Source organism: Phalacrocorax carbo, chromosome 6 (assembly GCF_963921805.1).
Source record: "Phalacrocorax carbo chromosome 6, bPhaCar2.1, whole genome shotgun sequence".
NCBI classification, from domain to species: domain Eukaryota; kingdom Metazoa; phylum Chordata; class Aves; order Suliformes; family Phalacrocoracidae; genus Phalacrocorax; species Phalacrocorax carbo.
In genome coordinates, this window is record NC_087518.1 from 30355452 (window position 1) to 30380387 (window position 24936).

The 24936-nt window shown below is 43.9% G+C and overlaps 1 protein-coding gene and 1 long non-coding RNA gene across 2 annotated transcripts in view; one reads left to right on the forward strand and one right to left on the reverse strand.

Moving 5' to 3' along the window:
* C6H1orf21 (chromosome 6 C1orf21 homolog) overlaps window positions 1–19579 on the reverse strand; it is a 131249-nt gene extending 111670 nt beyond the window's left edge. Inside the window, exon 1 of the mRNA XM_064454385.1 lies at window positions 19373–19579. The gene's annotated coding sequence lies outside the window, so the exon portion shown is untranslated. The remainder of the gene's footprint in view (window positions 1–19372) is intronic.
* Window positions 19580–19637: 58 nt separating this feature from the next.
* On the forward strand, window positions 19638–23573 carry LOC135313890 (uncharacterized). Its single transcript, XR_010373381.1, has 2 exons — window positions 19638–20312; window positions 20979–23573. It is a non-coding gene; the product is annotated as an uncharacterized LOC135313890 (long non-coding RNA).
* Window positions 23574–24936: the final 1363 nt, after the last annotated feature.

Below are 24936 nucleotides of genomic sequence, written 5' to 3' on the forward strand. Positions count from 1 at the left end.
ATCTTCTGCACGGGACAAGACCAACATCAAAAGACAGAAGGGACATATGTTGAGCAGCTTTACTTCCAAGTCTTTTGGCTAAATACTCCCCCTTCTCACTGCTCATTATTCCACCATGAACTCTGAAGGCTTAGAGACACAGGTGCCCATACCTTGTAATTCGGCTCTTCCTTGCTTGAAGACAAGAACATAAACCTACTGCGCTCACAGCAAACAAGCCTAGAGCAGGATCCCTAGATAATGTTTCCCTTCAGAAAGGAATTGCTGTAGTACAGTTTATTCTCACCCAGACAACCTTTTCCAAAAGTTTTATACTCATGGGTTTTTCTCCAGTTGAAACGTGAAACCAGAAACAGCAAAAAAATTTATGAGGTAGCCCTGTCTCAGTTTCCTCAGAACCTTGACCAAGGCTGACACTGTTCTCAGCATTCACAAGGTGCCCTCCGCCCCACCAAACCTTCACGGTGGACTCATTAACCATCATGCTCTTGATTTATGGATCAACTCATTTGAACAGAGAGACCCAAAGGACGCTGCTTGTTCTCGACATTACACTGCTCTTGAAGGGGGAAATGTTAGTGCCACATGGAAGTCAAAGGTGCATCTGCGTTGACCAGCCAGCACATGCAACATCTGATGAATCAAGAGAGTCCCCCCAGATTCCTGGGACAGGCTCTGCAGCTCTGGAAAGGCAGTAAAGGGGTAACAGGCTTTCACATCCCATGTTACATTCTGCCACATAATACAGTTCTATCTTTCTAGCAATTCCATGAAGGAATCTTATTAATATATTTATATATATCTCACTCCATCAATTTGCACAATATCTGGGGAACGATTAAAGGAAAAAAAAATAGGGTTGAAGGAAAAAGCAGCAGCTTTCACATGCAGAAGCACAACATACAGGAGACAGAGTCCTTCACTTGATTTCTAAGAAGTTTCCACGACTATCATCACTCTCTTTTTGCATGCAGATGATCTGCTAACAAGCCCTTGGATAATTTAATTCATATATACTGTGTAGTTGTTTGCTGAAACACTACTGCCAGTATCCAGTCAATACAATGGCATTCTTTCTACTTTATTGCACTAAAAAAATTGTAGAAAGATGTCACAGAAAAATTTGACGAGAGAACTCCATTTTCAGGAGTATTTTAAGTCAGTTCACCTCCAGTTTATTTTTCGCCAGAAGCAAGGCTGCCGTCAGAAAGCCATTTCCTTCTGGCATTGCTAACTCAGCACTCACTTTATTCCCACACTTTATCATTCCCCTTTCCTGTCTTTGTACTCATTGCTGCCTTCAGAGGACGAAGAGTAGGGGCAGGAAGAAAATCGAGATGGGAGCCCTCAGCTTTCTGAACAGCCGCCTCGGGAAGCGGAGCATTTAACAAACGCGCTGAAATGCTGATCTTTAATTTTCAGGTCAGTTAGCCAAAGATGTAACGTACATAAAGGAAAAAGCGACATCCTAACAACCCCTGAGGTTTCAAAAACAATCCTGCCCATCCAGAAAAAGAAAATCACACCTATCATTTCTTTCTCATCCCACGCTCTTAAAAATATAGGATGTTTAACAAAAAGTGAACAAGATTTGACCACAAACATCTTTTGCCAGCACAACTCTCAAAATTGCCTAAGGGCTTAAGATACTCAGATGCTTTAACTAATAATTGAACAGGACACTGCGTTTCATAGGTGGCTCTGAGACCTTTGTTAGGGTGGTTTTTCCCCCCACGTATACATCGTGAAGTGGATGGATCATTCTGGAGATGAGTCACTACTGAAACAACAGAATGAACTCCCATCAAACATTGTGGGGTTTGTGTTTAACATTCTCCAGCTCCTTTTTTTGGAGTATTTAGCAAGGCTCTGGCATACGCTCCTCCCACAGAAATCAAGCAGCAGTTTTATTTGTTGGTGAAATAAGTCTAGAAGTGCTTAAATATTCATTTCAGCCTCCACTTATCTTCCCCGTCTGCTTCAAGTTTGCTCCCTCGGAAAGCTGACAAAGGAGAAAGGAAAACCACCGAGAGCAGGGCAACTGCTGACACCAAAACCAGGACGGGTTTCAAAGCTCCAGACCACAGGAGATGCTGAAATAGATTTGCTGCTTACACTTCAGAAGTGCTTTACACTTCTGAAAATCACCCCAGACAAAGTGCTTGCATACATACAAGGCGTGAACGTTTAGAATGCCTTTCACGTCTAAAGGGTTCGGCAGCACCATCTTTTGGCTAAAGGTCAATTAACATGTTTAAAAGAGGGGGGAAGGTGAACGTTAAGGGCAGGCAAATCTTTGGTGCACCTGGAAAAGCAAAAGGAGCCAGCAGAAACCAAACCTAAGCCCGGCACTTAATGCTGCCATGGCCTACGTGTGCTACACCCACCTGCTTCTCCGAAAATCTTTACATACCTGTACACACTTCCTTAAGCACAGACACCACAGTAATCATTGCAACCAAATTCAATTTGCACATAAATCACTAATTAACTCAGAACACACAAAAGGTACCAAACTCGCAATCGCAGGTAGTGGCTCTGCCTGTCACCAACACAAACCCCAGGGACATCAGGGGACACTGGGTACTCGCTTGGGCAGCTGGTCTGCATTGCAATCTGCCCTACTGTATCTTCATACACACTGCTCTTATTGAAAATCTGCAATAAACATAATTATTGATATTGCAAATATACCTTCAGTTATCACACATATATTAGGTCATGGACACTTGTGGTTTTGATTAGAGTTACTTTTTAGAAGCATGTGCATTTATATTATTACAGCTCTCACATCTGCACAGAGTATATAATTTCTTTTGCGTCAGCAGATACCGTGACTAAGTAGTGTTAACAGTGAAATGGGTACCACAGCATTCAGTGCTTTGTGAAAGTCATTTTACCCACAGGATTTTGCACAGTCCTGTGGTAACAGGTGACCAGCAGAAACGGGATGGGCGTCTGCAGCCACAAACCTGCATCCAGTGGTGCACAGAGATGGCCATCCACCACTGACTTCGATACCCAGTCAAACACCATTTTATATCACTACCAAGTGATATGCAGTAGTTTCTGTGGTAAAAAAAAAAAATGTGTGTATACACACACACACACACATATATATATTTATAGATACATATATATATATAAAATGAGTGTTTTCAATTCACTTTCAACTCACAAAAGGAGAACCTTCATTACAGGTATTTTCTTATATGTTTGCATTTGTCTTTTGTTCTCTGTTTTTGCTTGTGTTCATATCAAATTAATACAAAGACTTTCTACTTAGCTTATAAAGCATTAATTTACAAAACAAACGCCTGATGTGAACTTGTTTGAACGACAAAAAACACAGAAAAGAAACTGCAGAGCTCTAACTATGCACTAAACTCACACTTGTTCAACTGTATACCCAGCACAAAGGCACGACTCTGAATCCACAAATCCTACCTATATTTTTGTCATATAAACTGAAAATAAACCGCAGCCAGGTCTAGTGGCAATTAAAACTGAGGAGGGGACTTTGAAGGATGGCATGCGGTCACAGCCTGCGGTGCTCTCACTCATCTTAAAGAACAGAGGCATTTCAGCTGGCTAGACGTTACAAACCCTGTATGCCTAAAAAGCTGCTGGCTAATCATTTCTGTCACTATATGCTGTCCTCAGCTAAGGGAGGACTCTAATGGAGAACAGAATACATTGCTAGTTGACTGTAAATGCTAAATTTGGAGGAAAAAAATAGTATTCTGATTGGCTGTGCGTAAGGCGAGGAGGCAGGAAGCATGGGAAAAAATGCTACCTGTAGACCTTGGCGGGGAAAAAAGTACAATCTTAAAAGAAAAAAAAGTGACCAAGTCTAAAAGTAAATTAATCTTTCTACTGGTTTAAGAGAGACTAAAAATAAGGGGGTTTTCCAAAACAAATCATTAAGTATATAAACATGAAAAAGAGTTTTCCGAGCAAGTACTTCCAAGAAGCAAGCGTTCATATACCATAGTCACTGAGTAACAACACGCAAGGAGCAAGTGCACTAACATAGTGCTCAAAATCCACTATTTCAATTAGACAGTCAGTCCCTTAACGGATGATAATCCAACATTCCTTAGAGACTGCAAACATACCAGCACTTCTTTTAGCACTCATCTGAGAAGAAGACAAAAAAAAACACTGTGAAAGAAGATAGGCCACCTCCCCTTGCAACCCAACAGAACAGTTGCTCGTTTTTATGAACAGGGAAAATACTTTGCAATTTCACTGAGCTTTTACTCGTTCATCCCCATGTGCTGCGTAGAAGTGGCTTGCATTTTCATACCATTTCATGTACAGGAAACCAAAGGACAGGTAGCACAGCACAGGCAAAAAGACGGCTCCATCTTTCCATCCCTCTACCCCTATATGCATGGCAGAAATAGGCCTTTTTTAAATTTTAATTTCACAGCAACTTTCATTATATTCCTCTGCTTTCCACAACTGCTGCTATCCAATAAGCTCAGCTGTGGATGTACAGAAACAAATAGAGAGGCAATCCCTTCTCCAGGTAGCCTGCAGTTGAACCTCCCAGACCCCCAAGCCATTCTGCAAAGACACCCGTGCCCACACAAGCCTTGCTGACTTTCAAGACAGGCTGACAACACAGAATTATGCTAAACAACTACATCATGTTGGACTAATGGTTCATTTCATCCTGCACCCAGCAGAACCCAAAAGCAGATACCTGGGAAAGGGTATAGGAGTACAGATCAAGTACACAGTGAAACCACCCTGTAACGCCCTCTCCTACCCCAACCCAACTACAGGGACAACTTTTTCCTCTTCAATCCAAGGTGTAACTGAAGTCGTACTAAATACAACACAGCAAGTCAATATGGATCAATCATCACAGCACAGGATTGTCTATCAGGCTCTCCTGTCCATTTCCCTGTTCCCCACTCACCTTTGGACACTCCCCTCTACCTTGTGAGCTTTGGGAAGCCAACCTCCTTGCCAAAAGTCACAACTGTGCTTCCCAGAACGACACATGATCTCATCCAGAGTTTCCTTGGGCCAGCATAACACAATTAGTAATGTGGTGAGGGGAAATTTAAGGAAAGCAAACTGAAACGGGAAATGTGTGTTAGTGCTGGTGAGAGGAAGCTCCATAATCAAGGAATCATTTTGAGTTACAGGTAAAGTTAACCAAGGAACAAGTTTTTTTAAGCCTAAACTTTTAGCATTTTATATATTTTAGAAACTCTTGAAAATGTTAAACCAATGAAGAAGAGAAACCCATGATGCAACTTCTATGTTGCCTAGGTCTCTGCAGATACTACCCACGTGAACTTCCTCACTATAAACCAGCACTAAAGCACTTGACAGTCTTTGATACAAGGTCCTACTGCAGCAGGCACAGTGCCTTACCTCCATTACATCTGCTGGCCTGCAAGATAGCTCCTGTTCTTTGGTGTCCTGCCAAATACACTGTCAAGTACACTGTGCCAACACAAGTGGCAACATGAAACTGCACAGAAATTCATGCTGATTTGGGTTTTGCAGGTCTGCTGCGCAACACAGGATAGTAAGGGTGGTAGACGTAAAACAGAAATACAAACAACCCTTGATCCTACAAAGGAGGCACGTTAGCAGGACCATTAACTAGTAAAGGTACTGAAGTCCTGAGAGTTGACATATTTCCACAGCCAGTGTTTGCAGGGTCAGCCACTGCCCCCTCCTTCCCAACAGTATGTCAGTGCCATGATAAGCCTATGGGTTCTTCCACTGAGCTCCATCCCAGGTTCAACAAGCGAAGGCTCATCCATAAAACGTCATCCTTACCCTTAGTTCCCCCCAAAAGACACACTCCTGATTAGCTACAGTTAAGGTACCATGGTGACATTTATTTTAATCAAATACAGTATCTTTTTTTCTTGCAGCTGTTGCTTTGCCTTTTGTGCACTTGTCTATTTGTCTGTCGGTATTTGAAATTGCGGAGTACAAACCAGCATTGCTGAGAACTAAGGAACTACCATAAGTGATTATTATTTTGCTGTAAAACCAGTTATCTATGTGGTTTGTGGTAGAAAGAGAGAAGGTTTGGGAAATAAACGACAAGTGCAGCCAGAGATCAGAAAAGATACTGCTCCTAAGTGGAGTATTAACATTTCCACCTGGAAAAGACAACAGGAAGAATCAGTGAAGTATATTAAGCAAAATCACTGCAGTTCACAACTGGAATATTTACAAGCTTTTTGACTGATCTTTAATGTTTCAGTGGTGTAGAAAAACCCTAACTGGAGATCAAAATCTTTCCTTTCTCTTCTCCCTTGCCCACAGCTAGTGATATTGCTCAGCAGCATTCAACTGGCGAATTTCCTGGCTGCATACAGCCCAACTATATCTCACCCATTAAAAGAGAAGGGTGCACAAAGAGCCAGGCACTACTCCATGCCTCCCTCAAGAACTTGGGGTGTCACTGGCACGAGGGGGTGACCAGCCCAAGACCCAGCTTTAGGATGTGGCACCGCCACCCTTGGTTACAGCCCACTGCTGGCAAGCAGGCTCTGTCCTTCTCGTTTTGACAGACTCGTTACTTGCACCGCCGCCTCTAAAAGGAAAAGCAACATAAGGCCAGCATCCTGCATCGCAACCTGCAGAAAACTGCTCTGGCTCTGAGCCTCTAAGAAAGCTTTTATTCATAATACACACCATATGAAGAACAGGAGAAGTAAGGATTTGATCATTTCTGCCCCCTTGACCACACACCTTGAGATAGTAACGCAAAAGCACGTGTGCACCCTTACACAATTTCCTTTTCAACAGCAAGTGCCTTTTGGTTTTGTTAGTCAGCGTCTCATTTTCTCCTGCTCATGTTTCCAGCCTTGTGCCATCAGCTGCTTAAGCTCTTCACGTTTCACCTCCAGCCCTCTACCTTGCCACCTCCTTGTTTAATACATTTATGAACAGACATACTATTCCTGCTATCCATGCCATTTCTTGGCTTATTGATACCAACCCTTGATGGTAACGATTCAACAAACATGCCCAGGCTCTGCTTCTACCCCAAAAACAAAGAGTTAGCCAACCCCACCTGCACAGCACTGCTAAGAGAAAGCCCCTAAAGATGCCCACACAATACCTCCTTTGCTGGACATCAGGGTGGCCAACCATTACTCTGAACTTCTTTTTCAATATTAGTTTTCAGTCCATGCTAAACCCAAGGTGCCTGCAGGCTCCAGTCTGTACAAGGTAGGTAGGGGCTGCAGGAAGGGATAGGGGGCAGTGGGGATCGGAGGCTGGGGAACAAATGAAAGCCAGGTGCACAGGGGAGCTGTACACCTTCTAAAGATGGCAATCAGATAGCCTAAAAGACGTGTTTTCAGCTTATTTTGTCCTTTCACATATCTGGGACTATGGCTTTAATGGTAATGTAAAATCACAGGAATCCTTCTACGGCATTTACAGCATTAAAAACCATTGTGGCTCTAAACATTCAGAAGCTAAATCCTAGACTTACTAAGCTCAAGAGGAAAATTCTCCATTACTTCAACAGTACCCAGTTTTGGCCCCAGGGTATTGAATGCAGGCACACACAGGGGCTAAACCTAATCTGCACTGATATTTACATAATTTCCCTATATGTAAACAAATTAACATAGCAACAATATTTGATTGTACTTCTGTCTTCCGTGACCAATGAGTCAGAATTGCTTGTTTATAGTTATTAGCAATATAAACCTGCAATCAATCAGCGCTGTCTTCACCCTGCACAAGTGGGGAGAGAAGAGCTACAAGAACCATCAGGAAATAGCAATGGACACCCCAGCCCCAGGATTGAACTGGGAGTGTTAGTATTTGTCATAGACAGCCATAGGAAATACTCTTCTTCATAACTATGTACTTAAAAATAGTATTTGAAAAGCAAATCTGTTATGAGAACAGCATTAAGTTACTGAGGTTCAGGTTGATCAGGGGATTTAGAAAAATAATCCAGATTTCACTCTATTAAAAAAAGAAAAGAATAAAAACATTTTTTTTGCTGAGAAAAAGCTCAACAAGCTGAGAAAAGGAACCTGGTTTTATATTTTCTGATAACAAGGCACAGAACAACATCAGAGTCCTACAACACTGCATGTCACAAAGATACCATCACAGCTGCAAAGAGCCTGAACGGGCATTAAGCTCCCACCTTAGTGCACCAATCAGTACACCATGCCATTTTTCTCCTATTCCAGCAATATCTGGAAGCATGTACATTTTTTCCTCCTTACTGCATGCTTTGAAGCTGATTTGCTGGTGCATGCTTGTTCCCCTTTATACTTCTTCCCAATATTCCCTAAAACTTTCCTTGTGGGCACCCATTTCATCCAGGCCTTTCCAGTATAAATCTATAACTAAGCAGCAAATAAGATAAAAACCAGGGGAATTGCTAAAGGCAGATACATGCAGCAGCAACAGTATACTGTTAAATCTTCAGGCAAGTACAACGAACACAGCACCTTAGACAACTGTAATTTTCATCAATTTTAAACTTTGTGCTAGAGTACCTCCGATGGCTAATCAAACACTCAAACCTACTAGACATGCTGGCTAATGACCAGACAGGAATGGTGAACAAGAGACTGGTAAACCAGCTTGCAATCCCTAGCACCAAGAGGCATACATTACCTTAAGGGTGAAAGTCACTCCCATCTTCTGTTTTCCGTCTCTTCTTTGACATTCAAATCAAGATATAAAACCAGTCGTGCAGTCTGATGATACAGAAAGGTCCCTGTGTCTCCTTCGACACTGTTTATTCCCCTTGATATTGAGACCAGATCAGCATTCCCACCGTCAGCACCTTACCTCAGCTTCCACTTGGAACAGACCTTACAGGTACCAAGCCTATCTCACAGAGTTTGACTTTACTGGCATAGAAGCAGCAGATCCATGAAGCTCACATGCTACTTTTTGTTTACACCCAACTGTGTTCAGCATTTTCAAAGCAATAAAACTGTTTCCATATAAAACACAGTTCAGGCACATTCATGAGATGTCACAGGAGTTGGCAGCAGGTAAACAGAAAGAATGGAAGATTATAGGTAGGTACCAGAGGAATGGGAAATTGAATGCCTGGAAAAGCACAGAGGTCACCAATTTACTCCTTGAGAGAATCCACCAGCAAACAGGACAGCGCAATTCACCAGGTAACAACCATCAAAGCAAAACCAAGTCTTCAGGGCCACCTCTATTCTTACTTGTGGCTTTTATTCCTGAGGATATTCAGAGTCATGACAGAGATCAAAAGCAAGGCTATTCTCACATGCTCAGCAAACCCACAGCAGACTTTTTGGGGATAGTTTCCTTGGCATGGTTAATTCACCCGGGATCTTCCGTCCCACCTCTGCCTCTCACAAGTGCCACATTAAAACTTACCCCCTCCCTGGGAGAGGCCACGTCTCGGGAAGTGGCTAACACTGATTATGGCCAACAACAGCCTGCTATGTGTCTTTTCAAAGCATACACCAATGCAAAAATGCCCCACAAAAGCGAGTTGTTTCTTCTGCATTTGGCTTAAGGCAAAAAAATACAGGAACACAACGATTATCCTGGTATTCACCCTCCACTAAAAAGATAAGGGCTGTGATGGCAAGAAACAGCAAGTGGGTTCTTCATGTGCTTTCCCAGGATAGCAGTAGCTCTTGGGAAAGCAGGGTGGAAGAGAAGGGAGGAGGTATTACCATTAGGATGCTATTCTCCATCACAGTCCTTTGACATCAGTAGAATCATTCCTATATCTGAAATAGAGTGCTTTATTTCAAAATCAGGTGTTTAGACTGGTGGGTTTTTTGTACCTTGAGGTTTCTTTTGGAGGGCAGGCAGGAGGGGAAAGCCAGCAGTAAAATAACTACTTGCCTTATTCTCCTTAATCGTAACAGGAGCAAAGAAATTCCTCCTCATGTACTGCAAGTTACCATAAACCCCAGAAAAACAAGAGTCCTCAACCTGATGCACTTAATGAACGTTCTCTGTGAACTTCACCTCCTTCTCTGTACTCTGCTCTGTTCCTGTGCTGCTGCCTTACAAAGAAAGGCCAACGCAGGCCCTGGAAGGGTTTGGACCAATTTTTCACCCAGCAGCAATGTCACTATGTGCTGATTCTACCACATTTACTATTGCTTCAACCTCAGCGCCCTCAGAAGACCAAACCCCGCAGGCTTTGCACAGCCAATCTTCCCTGACACAACAGGAACACCATCCAAATCTCAACACTGGCATGCACCGTGCATCTATCTGCAAGAACAAGATCCCTGCTCTCAGCCTCACGTGGACCACCTGGCCAGCAGTCAAAAGTATGGGGGAGGAAAGGCTACGTACGCATTTTGTTTACGCCCTCCGCAGCTGATGGGTGGGAAGAGAGCTGGGAGGGACCGAGTAGGCAAAGATGGGGCGCACATCCTTAACTACCACTTTTGAAGCAGCTGAATCAGCGCCGGGTGGATAGCTATTTACTGCTGACACAAATCTGCAATAAATCACTACCTTTCTGGAGCAACAAGGAAGTTGCAGGGGTGACTGAGTCATCCTCCATCCTGACGCCATTTCAGGAGCGGAGCCATGTACGTCCCCTGGCTTTGGGCTGTGCCTGTGGCCCAAAAATAGCTTTTAAGCCAAATCCTGCAGTCATCATTCAAAGCTGAAACGCTTTACTTACACTCAGCAAGAATTCATGTATGTTTTTGACACTGCTAAGAGTAACCAGTGATTAAATTATTTGCTTAACAAAGAAGTCTATTTAACTACAAGAGTTACACCAAGTATGCAATGTTTTCTGACCCACATAGAAGCTAACAATTTGCATTTTATGGAACCACTTGCATAGACAACCCATCTTAATGACCAACAACACACTGCACAAAAAATGAATAATTGAAAAGCATTGTCAGCACTGTTATTTGTGTTACATGTAACTCACAAACCTTATTAAATATTAGTATTAAATTTCTAACGACCTTCCAGAAAGGTGTTCACTTTGAGAGCCTTTTTTTAAGGCATGAGTTCACAGAACACCAAACAATTGCAGGGAAAGTCCATGACAGCTACTTGGAGTCAGTGGGAGAGGCCAGGCAAAAACTGCTGTCACAAAGATGTCACTTCTTCAGCCAAAGGGGGATCAGGCTGACTTTGACTTCATGAACCCCACTTCTCTCCAGCCAGTCACTTGACTGGGCTTACCCACAAATTTCTGCCTAATGCCCAATCAATCCCACTTCATCCAGTCCCCACACATTTAAGAAGCTCCAGCTTTTTTTCTCTCTCAAATCACTGGCTTTTAAACTATTATTGTTGTAGCACCCAAGCATTTGCTGTGGATTAAAAAAGACTCAGAGACTAGCATGGAAGTGTAGAGGCAACCAAAACTTATACCACAAAGCCCAGGATTTTCATAGTCTTAGGGAAATTAAGTCCCCAAATCCCACTGCAACTCAATGAAGAGTCAAGTGCATAACTTTCCATTATGCTTGTAAAAGTCCCCAAATAAATGTACAACTAAATGTATATGCACAAGGCCGAGCATTTATTATTCACCTAAATGCTGTTACTAAGCCTGAGGCCTTTTTTTTTTTTTTTTTTTTTTTTTTTTTAAGGAAATAGTCTCACTCTTGCCAAAACGTCAAAGATGCAGAATGCTAGTTATAGGAAAATCCAACTCAGAGTCAGCTCCTGTCGCTGGGGAAAAACCAACAAACAAACCCTATATTCTGAGCTGACAATCATAATGATCTGCCCATTAGTGTTGCATCACTCTTTGCTGGTCTGTCACACTGATGGAGTCTGTCTGTTTGTGTTGGGGATGACAGTCACTCCTTGCTGCTGACGTCTTTGCTCAGGGCTGTGCCGCGGTCTCCGGTACACAATCTGCTCCAGAACATGCAGACTGACTGTTGCCATTTCAAAAGCTTTCCTGGCATATTTCTGCAGACTGAAACAGAAAGATTTTGGGCAGCCAGGGGCTGATTTATCTCTATGTGAATACCTTCGGGTGTAATTTGCACAGCTCTTCCACACAAAACATTTTCACTGTGATAGCAAAGGCAAACTCCCCCAAACCCAATTTGTTTGGTGGTTAATTAGTATCCTTTGCTGCAACAAAAGACAAAAGAAGCACTCCCCTCCTCCCACAAGCATCAAGACTTTTTAATCTCAAAGATACACCTTATCTGACACGACCAAAGCAGAACGGATACCGCTTCCTCTCTTTTTTTTTTTTTTTTCCAGCAGAGGAAAAACAACAGAAATTATCTCAGAAGCTTCTGCATTGGGAGGTTTTGATTTGCATTTCAGTAGCACTGGCCAGACACTTTTAAATTATAGGCTTCCACACCTGAAAACTAGGTAGTAATTTAGAAACATAAATCATTGGAAAAAATAACTATGTCTGTAAGAACTTTGAGTGGTAAAAATAACAGAGACGGTATTAGAAAGCCCTGGTTGGCTTTTCTTTCACCCACTAACGAAACAAGTCCCTGACGTACTCATACGAGTTTGTCTTCTATGCATTTCTGTGGTAGGTGAAGGGGAGAGCTGCCAGATCTGCTCCCCTGGACTCAGTCTGGCTTACTCAGCAGCTTTGGTTCTGCTATTTCAGATTCCTGCAAAAATAAAGGCTCAAAAGAGAAAGCTGAGCCTCTGGGCATCCACCAGACCACAGCTACTGTGCGCACGTAACAAGCGCAACTGCACTGGAAGAAAAGGAACAGTACCCCGTCCTTCAGCATCACATGGCTGACCACGCGTAGCAGCCCAAACCACATCTTTAAACATCCTACTTCAGAGAACACCCTGCTGCTGAAGGCAGCTTCCTAGTTGACGGAGTGCTGTATAAATCCATCTGCAACAAAAGACAAAACTCCTGCACATTTTATCAGTACGTTTAATGCACATCAGCTGCATTCCCTTTAAGATGCACCTGAGATGAGCAGGCCTGTAGACAAAATTAAGCAGCAGGATCCAAACTGGGTATTGCCAGAAGAAACATCTTAGTCATCCCTCAAAGCTGAAATGGGCTTACAGCCCGTTACCCCCTTAAAAAGACAGCATTTGTTTTGTTTTACTGGCCAATTCTTTCCTCAGACTGTCTTCTAGTGGGGATGTGCAAATATCTGATATTCAGAACTTTATTGAACAGTCATTTAAAAGGAATTCTCCAAACAGAAAGGCAAACTTCAGCAAGCCCTTTTCCCCAGGAATGGCACACCACATCACCTACAAACCTGCAAAGTTCACAGAAAATGCTGCTGTCACCGTTAAGAAAGGGAAGGAGAGCAATTTGTTCCTTCCTCCATGTCTTCCTGCTGAAACAGTCTCCCTGCCCAATATCCTAAATTGCGCAGGCTCCGCAAATTTAATTAGGCACGACTCTAAAACAGAGAGGTCTGTCCGCCAAACATGCATAATCACGTTAAAGTTGTTTTGCTTTTATTAATAAAACTTGGGATAGGATGAGATAAAAATCCTAAGGACAAACATCTAAAAGGTAAGTCACTCCCCCTCACCGAATAAAGAGCTGTCTTTGTGTGGATAAACTCTATTGGGCAATTTAGAGAAACTTTTCCTTGTTTATTATAAAAGCAAAAGCTTACCAAGGTCCTTTCATGTCCTGATGTATGAAGTTATTCCAGATACCTATCATTTCACAGAGTTGAAGGGGTGAGGCTATGGTATTTACAGATACATTTGGGGCTAGAATTTTGGTTAGCAACAACATAGTCACGGCCTCAACGCCTAACACACACTTTTGGGAAAATGCACACCTGTATATATAGATCCTGGAAAAATTTTCCTATTAAATACGTATTTCAACTTACTTTTTATCTTTTTCCAAACCTGATGGATAAAGTCTATTACTTTCTGTTAGAGATACAGAGGCAGAAGAAAAACAAACTGAGGCTACTTCCATAGCAAGAGGAAAGACCCTGATGCAATCCTGATGCTTTCAGATATGCTTACTTGTTTGGGAGTTTTTTATTAGCAATAGCATTCCACTCCCCAAAACGGGGCCTCAGTTTTACTAAGGACATGCCACATGTTAAGCGACAAATCTCTGCAAACAACTTAAAACACAGATAGACAGCACTCCACAAAAGAGAAAGAATGGTTTTCCCTGCTTCAGATAACAAATTAAGAGCTCATAGTGGTTTAAAAATCTATTTCTCCAAACCTCTTACCCAGACCCCTGCCTAAAGGCGGTTCAGGACTGGACCAATACTCCAGTTAAATCACTTGGCATTGGCATCTCTCCACTCCAGAATTACCTTCCTTTGAAGCAAGTGACAGCAGACAAGGGATGCTGTTGGATTAATACTCTAATGCAGAGATCTTATCCATATGCATGTTCTGTCGTTGTGTATAGCATCATTATGTAAGCATCTCTATTTTTAAAACAAACAGAAAGCGTTTGTCTGGTCACTCTCTACTATTATCCCACCTGTAAACCAGTATGCTGAAATTCCACCCACGTTGATAATGAGTTTTACAGGCTTAAGGGTGGAATTAACAGTAGAAATGACACGATGAAGATTTTCTGTTTGCTTTAAAAGTGTGAAAATTTTACCCATTTTTATCAACAGGATTTCAGAAGCTGCCATAATAATAAATAATTTACCAGACTTTGGACAGCTTCTTTTAAAACACCAAACATAACTGCCGTTACCACCAGTACCAAAGTCTAGTACAGCAAACTGTAATCCAAATGGCCCCTGTAACCCAGACGGACTCCTGGACACCATTATAAAAGCAATTACTGTAGGTCAATTCACCATCAAAAGATCCTGCTTCCCTGCCACACAAAGGAAAAGTGGAATTTACAACACAGCTTTTTAACACCCACCTATTCCTGAAATGGTCTGGGATGGCGTGTTGAAAGCTAACCTGAAGAACAATTCAGGGACCAACACATTGTTTTTAATGCATGATGCTGCACTTTTTGTTATCTGTATTTCTTAACTTCAAGGTCTTTAATATAATTTGTCAATTCTGATCCCCACATATCCCCTTAATGTTGCACCAGATACCTTGCAAAGATTTACTTTGGCAAGAACTTCAAACAGCACTGCTGAAGTCACTCTTTGGATACAGCAACTCTTTTGTCGTCTGAGTCGTTCTGAATCAAGACTTACTGCAGTCTATATGCAGGATGTATAGCTGCAGAAATCACATCACTTCTTGTATTTCAACATTTTTTTTGCATGCAGTTACGTAAATGCTACAGCTGTGACTGGACATATCTATGACAGGTGACTGTAAATGGGGCTGGGAGCATACCTTACTGCAAACATATAGCAGTTATCTTTATATACATTCTAAGACTTGTTAACATTTTTCCACGTAAAAATCTAAAAAGATAGTCTTCCAGAATTCAGATAAAAATCTGAAGGGCAGGCACTTCAAATGGCAAGCCATAAAACAAATAAAATAAAGTAAAATCCTTTTCAGAGTGCACAATTATACCCAAAGTTCACCAACACAGGATGTTTTGAACACTAATGCCATAAAGGTTTTCAAAACAAATGAGACATTTTTCAGAGAAGACAATTCATCAGCAGCTATTAAACACAACAGCCTCAGTGGACCAGCTTCCAGCCCAAACATTTCCTAGAGAGATGACTGCTGGAAGGGTTTACCAGGAGGAGGAGAACCCTGAAGTCAGTTTTCCTACACACCTGCAAGCAGTCCCACCAGAAGAGATACTGACCGAGACAGATCTCTAGTCTGACTAAGAACGACTGCTCTTATTCAGTCCACAAAACTGAAGACAAGATACCAACCTGTTAATTAATCGGAGCTGAAGTAGACTCGTACCAGTAAAAGAAACAGTCTTAAAATTACTGATTGCATATCACATTCCACACTGCCTCCTCTCTGAACATCCTACAAGAATACAGCCTGAACAATATTACCTATTTCCAAAAGTAACTCTCTAGATACCAGTATACCCAAAATGTGCTTGTGTACATCTAGTCACAAATACTTTATACAGCACAAAGATGAGCCAGTAGCAGTGACAGATATTTGCAAGCACCTCTGAAATCCCTTTACAATTATATGACTGCTTATGTAGAATTAAACAGAGGCAGCATGGAAATAAGTAACAATTACACTAAAAAACCCATTCCGGAGTATTTTTGCATATGTATCCAAAACATAGTGCTGTTCCATCGTGTCATGCTGAAGGACAGAAGAGCAGGATCCTCGAGGGTACCTTACCTTTCCCGAACGAGAGGAAGGTTGGAAGGGCTCAGGCTCCATGCCAATACGAAGGCCTCCAGAAACCTGACTGTCAGGAGTCAGTTATTCCCCCTTTCCCCCAATGACCTGATGCCACTGCATTCCATAATAACAGTGAGCATATTTCATGCTATAGTATTTTTAAAGTGAGGTCCCACTTGTACAGCACCAGAGCCCACATGAGATCACCGCTCTGCAACCACAGACCGGGGTCCGAGCAGCAAGGCACTGTGTGCACAGACGCACAAGAGAGGTCCCTGCCATAATGCCAATATATGCCTCCCCCTCCTCCCTGGGCTCCAGCTACTTCCCCCACATACCAGGCTTCCACCTTCCCCTTTCTATATCGGCTCCTGTCTCTCCTGGCGGGGTCTCACCTCTGATACACCAGCAGTGCCTGCGCTGACCTTTGCCACGCAGCACACACGTCATCGCCTCCTCTGTGTGCAGATTCAGGGAGAAAAGCCTTAAAAATCTCTCCTGCAGCCATGCTGCTTCCCCGACAACAAGAAAAAATAGCCAACTAATAATGGACCAGCTGAGGGGCTGCCAGCTTCAGCAAACGTGCTTGGAATTATATATTTTTTTAAATTTTATTTAAAAAGCTTCCAATTGAGAATTGGTCATCTTCCTAACCCCAGCAGCTGCCCTCCAGTTAGCACCGAGCCTGCACAGCACCCCAAGCACGATCAGGCTGTGCACAAAGACATTTGGCGAGGCCTTTGCTTGTCAGCTAAAGGAAGCTGAAAGTAAGTTTGCCCATGCATGTGGGCAGCACCTAATGCACCACAGGAGTACAGACGATCAATAGTAAGTGCATCACAATCCCCAAGTTTACCAAAAATGTATTTGCTACGCTGCTGTGTCCACTCATTGTGTTTTTGTCCAGTATTTGCAATACATTAACTGCAGCACGTCTCTCCAATGTGAAGAGTCACCCTAATCCATGTTGTTATATATATCATTTGTTTACCCAAAGTTGAATGATCATTTCAACCTTTGTTAATCTGATTACATAACAAACTACAGCAGCCTTAAATAACCAAGCTGCTCTCTCCAGCCCGGATTAGTTGAAATCACTCATTTCAGCACTTCCCTTCTTTCAAAAAACGAAATGAAATAGGTAATGGAGAAAGAAGAAAATAAGAGCGCCTGGCCACTGCTTTCACAGCCAACTACCGTACAAGACATATCACAGTGTGCAGATGCAGCGTAATAACTTCACACCTGGTGCAGGCTGCGAGCACAAGGTAAAGCGAAATATTTTCAACTGCTGAACAATATTGCACAATCGAAGCACATTCTGCTCGTTCTTATTCACAGCTCCAGCACAGGCTACTAAGCAAACTCTACGGCATGGATTTTCAAAACAAGTAATTGCACGTATATAAACAAAGGCCATAATTTACATGGCAGATCCCATAAAAGCTTATCTACTGCATGATGTCACACCCATAAATTACAACCTAAAGCACTAGTGCCAAAGTGCTCCTGCCCTCCCACCCCAAAATGAACATGATTAATATCAAACACTGCTCATCCAAGCCTGTGCCTCTTGGAAATAAACACACATGAAGTACCTCCCAGGACAGAGTAGTATTTAAAGATTCTTCAGACAATAAGAAGATTTATAATTATTATTGTATTACACCATCACAAAGTCTTAACAAATCAAGCTGCCTCATTATACAACGCTTAAGATAATATAAGGTTAAACAACATCAGGCAGTATCGGTGCACTCCGCTTGTACCAAAGGGCAAATACCTCCAGCCCCCGTACACGGGAGATCTTCAGAAACACATAGCCTCATGGCTATTATCAAACAGTGAGTAAAAAAAGCAAAACCAGAACACACGTACGCCTTTGAACAGACCCAGGACCAGAATTTTTCCACTGAAATCCAACCAACCAAGGCACGGGTAAGGTGAAGGACAGGCGAACAAGAAACTGAATGAGGCAGGGAACACGTTTTGGCATCTCTCAGTTTTAGTTCACCACTCCACGATGAGCTCATGAGAAATCAAGAGGCAGTATCAGGGGCTAATACAAAACTGCCTATTGATCGCAGCCGGCTTCCTACAGCATGCAACAAAATTCATCCTCTTGACTGATACCCACAGTGGCAGCCTCATTGCAGAAGTTACAGACAAGACAGGCATCAGCAAATGACTGTCTAACCAACACGTACCTGAATACCAGGCACAAATATCTGATCCTCTGAGTCCGTAGCACCCACAAATCTGTAACCATTATCCCCGTGCCCCTATGATTTGCCTGCTCCGGGTGACTACCTGCACAGCAGGCCCTGCACCATGGAAGAGGCTCCACCGAGTCTGTCCACGCCAGCTGGGTCTGTGCCGTCTCCATCACGCTCAGCCCACACCAAAATCACCATTTCTGCGTGTTATCACGAATCTGACATCACATCAGTGCAAGCACAGTCTGACATCTACAGTTAACTTGGTGATGGTGTAAGTGCTGCCTGTCTTACAGGCATTTGGTGTTGCAATAAGCTTGCTGCTGAACCCTTGAAAGAGAAGATAGACAGATATATATATACACACACATATTTAAAATCTGCTACAGAAAGCCTTGCAGTGACTTGATTTTTCTACATGAGGCCGGCAGACCCGCGGCGGGGGAAATGCAGCAAGAGACCCCCCCTGTCACTTTTGAGCCGCGGCAAGGCCAGCACCCCCCAAAGCAAACAGATGCCGTTCAGCCCCCGGGTTGCCTGCCCGGATGGCAAAACCTTGCCCACCCTGCAGCCATTTCGCCTCCAAGCCGCGACCCGCCCCGGTCCCCGTCCCCCCACCACCAGCGCCGGAGTCTGGCAGCACTTGGTGAACTGCGGGGGAAGGAGCCCGCTCCCCGTACAAAGCCCGGCGGGGACATGAATAAAACATCGGCCGGGGAGGGGGGTCGGGGGGGGGAGGGGGGGGGAGGGTGGGGAGGGGAGTCGGGATACGGGGAGACGAGGGGATAAAACGGCAGCTCGGCGGCAGGCACGGCCCTGCGGGCCTCCCCCCCCGGATCCCGGCCCCGGCCCGCCCGCCCAGGCCCGGGCCTCCGTAGGGGAAGCGGCGCCCCCCGGTCCCCCCGCCCGTCCCCCCCCGGCACCCGGGCGACGCTCACCTCCGGAGCCGCCGCTCGGAGCGGCTCCCCTGCCACCGGGAGCCGCCGGCAGGCGCCGGGCGCGGCTCGGGGCCCGGGCTGGAGAAGGACGGGTAGACGCGGGGAAACCGGGCAGCTCTAACTATACTGGGCGAGCGCAGCGGCGACGGCAGCCGGGCGCGGAGCGGCCTCTCCCGGCAGCCGGGGCGGGCCGAGGCGGGGAAGGGGCGGCGCGGAGCGGAGCGTGGGGCGCGCCCGGCCGTCACGGCGGGGCGGGGGGCGGGGAGAGGCGGCGGCGGAGGATCGCTCCGCACCGCGCGCTCCTGCCGCCGCTGGCTCGCCCTGGGGAGGGGGGCACTGCGGGGCCGCTGCCCACCTCGCTCCGCCCGACCGAAGGGTCGAACAACGCCCGGCGGCCGCCCTGGGCAGGTGGCTGGGATCTGGCCCCGCTCCGACCCTTCCTGCGGGGCTGCCAGGGGCCGGGGCGGCGATACCTCCATTAGGAGGCGGCCGGTGCCGGGGTCCCGTTCCCGGCCGCCGGCCTCCAGCAGCCCGCCTGCCCTCCCCGGCGGGAGGGGCTGAGCGCCCCTCAGTGTTAGCTCCAGCCTCGCGGGGGACGGGGGACACGGGCCCTTTTTGACAGGGCGGGTGCAAATATATTCCTGATATTTGTATCAGGAGTAGCGTGGCCAGCAGGAGCAGGGCAGTGATCGTGCCCCTGTGCTTGGCACTGGCGGGGCCGCACCTCGAATACTGTGTTCAGTTTTGGGCCCCTCAGGACAAGAAGGACAGTGAGGTGCTGGAGCGCGTCCAGAGAAGGGCAACGAAGCTAGTGAAGGGTCTGCGGGACAAGTCTTATGAGGAGAGGTTGAGGGAACTGGGGGTGTTTAGCCTGGAGAAGAGGAGGCTGAGGGGAGACCTTATCGCTCTCTACAACTACCTGAAAGGAGGCTGTAGTGAGGTAGGTGTTGGTCTCTTCTCCCAGGTTACTAGTGATAGGATGAGAGGAAATGGCTTCAAGTTGTGTCAGGGGAGGTTTAGATTGGATATTAGGAAAAATGCCGCTACTGAAAGAGTGGTCAGGCATTGGAAGAGGCTGCCCAGAGAGGTGGTGGAGTCACCATCCATGGAGGTGTTCAAAATGTAGATGCGGCACTTCGGGACTTAGTTTAGGAGACCTGGGTGTGTTGGGTTGACAGTTGGACTTGATGATCTCAGAGGTCTTTTCCAACCTTTATGATTCTATGAGACTATGAAAAGTGGTCGGTCAGGATGCTGAAGAAGACATTTAAAAATAAGAGCATGTCCTTAATTAAAATGAAGGGTCTCATAACTGCCTGTGAAATGATTGTAAATTAGTATTAAAAATGTGCCTTTTCAAATGCTTTATTTCAAACACAACTAACAGGCGAAGATTAATTGTGTCGTCTTTACAGTAATTTTGGAAATCCTTAAAAAATTTGTCCTTTTCCACTGACTGTTAGGAATGAAGTTGCAGTGATTATCAGCACTGTGCTTTTTAATTACTTCACCGAAATCTTGTTTGGGCACAGGGGTGGAAAACATGTAGGGATAGGACTTTTTCAGGTCAAGCTGTCGTTAATATGCTGTCTCGTTTTACATGCAGTTTTTGTGCAAGCAGTTCAGAACCCTGAAAGGACGACGGTGAGCACAAGGACATTCCCGCTCCCTCTCCTGAAAGCCTGTGCCCACCTTAGTGGGTGGACTGTCATCTTCTTAGGGAGAAGGAAGGCTCAACACCCAGTGGAGAGCATCTCAAGCATCCATGGTCCACAGTATCTCAGGGCAGAAGCCTGAGTACACTGAGGTGGGAGAAGACTAGGCATCTAGGTGAGGTCAGAGATGTAAAAATACAGACTCCTGTGCCTTTGGTGTCCTTTTCCCACTCGGCAATAGGATAGCAGAGTGGTTCTCCGCCTTATTGTGGAGGGTTTTTTCCCAGGATCGCAATGCTTATCAGCTTTATTGCAGCATGTGCACAAGTTTTCACAGGCAAAACTGTGGTTTTGTATTCACAGAGGCGTAGTTTTTCATGAAAATGACTGTTGACTGGGGGAAAAAGAAAAAAAAAGGAGGTGAAGCTTCTCTGAAGATCCGGTTATAAAAGCTTTCTCAGATTGTCTCTGCCAGGAAGTGCTACCATGTGAACTAGGAAGACTCCAGCTAGCCTACATTCTTTTCATCACTTACAGTTTTAGTATCTTTCAATAATCCAGGCACATATGTTTTCATCTAAGGACATTTTCCCTTCACCGTTATAAAAATGTTAAATAACAAGTTTTTTGCCAAATCCTTGGAAAAGTCTCACTTGCAATCATTTCTACCTTTGTGTTTCTAGCAATCTTATTATTTTTCTCTGCATTGGAAACCACTACCAAAAAGGTGGACATAAGCAATATCAAGACACTCCAAAATCTTTTCAACTCTAGGTTGACAACTTTGAAGTCAGCCAATTTTTTTTTTCACCCTTTTCACTGTCAAGAACCTGATACCGTTTCCAAAGATGCATGGAGCATTTACAGTGAAAAATATGAGATTGCTATGCTGCTATAATCTGTGCTTCCAATTAAAATGACCATATAAGAACAGCATAAAGCAAGTATATTTTGTTTAGCCTCCACAAACCTTGCTGATGTTTGCCCTGTAATGTGTGCAGCTAATTGACATTCGTAATGTAACAATTTACATGTAAATCCATTTCCTTATGCACAAATTTGTTGATCAAGTCTTTGTCTACCACTCTCAAGTAGTCAAAGATACATCTAAAAGCAGAAAATAGTTATTTCCCTGATTTCTCGTGTTTGTCGTACTCATTTTTGAGAATGGACATTGCATACTGGAGAGTTAGTTTTAGAAGCTAGAAAATGATAAATAGTGTAAACGATTTCTGATATCCAGGATGTATTTGGTACCAAGTGTAGTTCACATCAGCTGAGCCCGGTGCTCTGTCCCTGCCTAGTGGTGCCTGAACCGGGTATTAGTCCATTACCCCAAGAATGAATTATGGTTTTAGTATCAAAACTAAGGGCTGGGGGTTGTTTCTGCAAGAAGACAACAACTTTAATCCTGACTTTTTTTTGTACAGTACAAGAGAAATCAGGTTTCCTGATTCAGTGATCCTGCTGCTGTGGGAATTAATTGAGTTGGATCTGGAGCAGCCATGCACTAAAGAGTAGCCAGAGACAAATATTTGCAAAGACTAAATCATTATGATAAAAAGCAGTAACACAGAAGCCCCTCAAAACTCAGGGAAAGGAGAAGGATGAGGGTAGAAATTAGTATCGAGAGAGTCGGTGGCTCCAGAGATTGCACCTAGTTGTCTTCTTTTGAAAGAAGCTCCACCTCTGGGCCAAATTCTGCCGCAATAAATGTTGGGACCCTTTCTCCTCTAAGGCAATAGCTCATGAGCCACTGAAACCCATAGGCTTATCGTCAGGGAGCCCTCTCCAAGCAGATTTACCTTTGGCATCAGTGTGATGTTCCTTCGTGTTGACCCCAACATGGCACCCAACTAGATGGAGCAGAGAGATGTGCACAATTGATTTCCAACGATGGCAGCAGGTTTTAAAGCTGGTGAGTTGGTGTCTCAAAGTCTGAAATTTTGCACTATGGGAGGTTATTTGTTGGCTTGATCTACACGTTGTTTCTGTTACAATGAATCCATTTCATTAGAGTGATTTTTACCCAGGCTGATGAATATTAACTCCAATGAGGATGCAGTCGTAGTGGGATTATGTACTTGTTTTCTCATGCTCGTACTCGTATTATGCTGTCGTAGTGCACTTACGTTCACAGAAGAGCATTTTCAGTACAATAACTCTAGCTACGCAGGGAAAGTTAGAAGTGCTACAGCTGGTGTATGTGTAGAACAAGCCTTGAAGATGTGAAACACAAAAGCTGGAAATGGCAAGGTTCATAAAGGGCCATTAAAACAGTGGGTAGAAACATCAATTTGACCTGTTTATGGAAAAAAAAAAAAAGTTATTTGACTTTCATCAGACTACTGCAGTGAAATCAATGTGTGCGTTTGCACCACGCATGTTGCCCAAGTTACATCAATACAGCGATGCTTGTAGGGATCTGTCTGCCTTCTTTTCTCCTAAAAATGGGAATACCATTCACTTGTCTATGCCAGAGGTGTACATGTTGTACCCACGACCTACTTGTTATTGGTAAAAAATAAACTGTGACTTTAATCAGGTAGCTGTTATCAATACAACTACTGTCTGTGTTCCAAGCCTAAAAACTGTTGCAAATGCCTGAGTTACCCTATTTTATTTTCTGAAAGGTACTGGTGATTTCCTGACTCCTGACATTTCAGAAATGGGAGAAATTAGAGAAGTCATGGCGTGGCTTACAGATGAATAGGTGAAATTGCTGCACACTTTTCCCAATTAACATGAGTTCAGAAGGAAAACTAAAATGCTGCACAAACAGCTGCCAGGAATAGTTTAAAGATTCCTATTAACTGGTATCGTCTAGACCCTGCCTGCGAGATGGTAACGTAAATCCCACAACGACAAATTCATTTTCCCTTTAAGAAAAATAGTTCAAAAACATCAAACTATTTCCTAAACATGCTGATATTCAAAAGTCTTTGTAATCATAATCTCTGAGGTTGGAAAATACAGTCACTGTGGAAGGACTCTGACAGCCAGGGTGATGAAGCCATGCGTCCATCCCCAAGGACTGGCGGGGAGTCAGAGTCAGGCTTGCATGGACCAGATAGCTGGTGCTGCTGGATAATGAAGAGAGGGCACAGAAAGGCACAAGCTCTGTCGATTCAGTTTCCTCCCATGGAATTTCCATGTCCTGTAAAATTTGAAGATGTCATGTACCAAGAATTTTTACAAGATGGCAAACTTGCTGAGGTGGGTTTGATGTTGTAAATCAACGAGCTGCTCTTTGAGTTTTCTGCTGCCTGACAAGTGATACCAGAACAGACGTGTGAACTTCCCACCTTCTTTTTAATGGTGCATTAACATCAAAGTCTAGCTTTACATATTTAAATGATTACAAATTAGTGGAGGTTTGTTTTGCACAGTCTGGCCCTGCTTGTTTTAGTCACTATGATTATCAAAATTGAAATGGTGTTAATCTGCAATAAAGAAAAAAATGGATCACAAATTCTCGGCATATTACAGAACGCATTTTAACCAATAAATAATTATCTTAGGATAAATAATGCCTTTGGAAACGTGAACTGCCATTTCACCTCACTGACTAGTATACCTGTGCAGGGGCAAAAAGGAGTCTGAAATATTTAAAAAGAGTCAAAGATTAATCTGCATTACTTAAAGCTGCATAATTCTCCTGAATTTTCTTTTTCACATTTTTGTCATCATAGAACAGGGCCTACATTAAAAACCTGGGACAGAAAGCAAGCCCAGCTGCAGCAGAAACCTATAGATACCCCTGGGAATTTTCAGACAATCTTTACTGATCCCAGTTCTATATGCAATGTTTGTTTATTTACTCTTCAGATTCAATCATTCTCTTTATACCTGAGCTTGCAATTAGGCAAGATATGACACACAAGGTAGATAAGCCTTCAGATAAACCAC